The sequence below is a fragment of the Mus caroli genome, chromosome 1 (assembly GCF_900094665.2).
Source record: "Mus caroli chromosome 1, CAROLI_EIJ_v1.1, whole genome shotgun sequence".
Lineage (NCBI taxonomy): Eukaryota > Metazoa > Chordata > Mammalia > Rodentia > Muridae > Mus > Mus caroli.
The window spans coordinates 16211856-16213434 of NC_034570.1; positions in this window are offsets into that span (position 1 = coordinate 16211856).

Consider the following 1579-nt stretch of genomic DNA (forward strand, 5'->3'; position numbering starts at 1 on the left):
AGAAGCTCTAGAACAAAAGGAAGCAAATTCACCCAAGAGGAGTAGATGGTAGGAAATAATCAAACTCAGGGCTGAACTCAACCAAGTGGAAACAAAAAAAAAAAAACAAAACAAAACAAACAAACAAAAAAAAACTATTCAAAGAATCAACCAAACCAGGAGCTGGTTTTTTGAGAAAATCAACAAGATAGATAAACCCTTAGCCAGACTAACTAGAGGGAAAAAGGACAGTATCCTAACTAAAAAATCAGAAATGAAAGGGAGACATAACAACAGAAACTGAGGAAATCCAAAACACAGTCAGATCCTTCTACAAAAGGCTATACTCAACAAAACTGGAAAACCTGAATGAAATGGACAAATTTCTGGACAGATATTAGGTACCAGTGTTAAATCAGGATCAAATTAACGATCTAAACAGTACCATATCCCCTAAAGAAATAGAAGCAGTCATTAATAGACTCCCATACAAAAAAAAAAGCCCAAGACCAGATGGGTATAGTGCAGAGTTCTATCAGACCTTCAAAGAAAAGCTAATTCCAATTCTCCTCAAACTATTTCACAAAATATAAACAGAAGGTACTCTAACCAATTCATTCTATGAAGTCACATTTACTCTGATACCTAAACCACATAAAGACCCAACAAAGAAAGAGAACTTCAGTCCAATTTCCCTTATGAATATTGATGCAAAAATACTTAATAAAATTCTCACTAACCAAATCCAAGAACACATCAAACTCATCATGATCAAGTAGGCTTCATCCCAGGTATGCAGGGATTGTTTAATATACAGAAATCCATCAATGTAATCCACTATATAAATAAACTCAAAGACAAAGACAACATGATCATCTCATTAGATGCTGAGAAAGCATTTGACAAAATCCAACACCAATTCATGATAAAAAGTATTGGAAATATCAGGAATTCAAGGACCATACCTAAACATAATAAAAAGCAATATACAGCAAACCAGTAACCAACATCAAACTAAAGGGAGAGAAACTTGAAACAATCCCACGAAAATCATGGATTAGACAAGGCTGCCTACTTTCTCACTACCTACTCAATATAGTACTTGAAGTCCTAGACAGAGCAATTAGATAACAAAAGGAGATCAAGGGGATAAAAACTGGAAAGGAAGAAGTCAAAATATCACTATTTGCAGATGATATGATAGTATATATAAGTGACCCCAAAAATTGTACCACACAACTCCTAAGCCTGATAAACAGCTTCAGTGAAGTTGCTGGATATAAAATTAACTCAAACAAATCAGTGGCCTTTCTCTACACAAAGGATAAGCAGACTGAGAATGAAATTAGGGAAACAACACCCTTTACAATAGTCACAAATAATAAAAAGTACCTTGGTGTGACTCTAACTAAGGAAGTGAAAGATCTGTATGACAAGAACTTCATCTCTCTGAAGAAAGAAATTGAATAAGATCTCAGAAGATGGGAAGATCTCCCATGCTCATGGACTGGCAGGATTAATATACTAAAAATGGCTATCCTGACGAAAGCAATCTACAGATTCAATGCAATCCCCATCAAAATCCCAACTCAATTCTTCA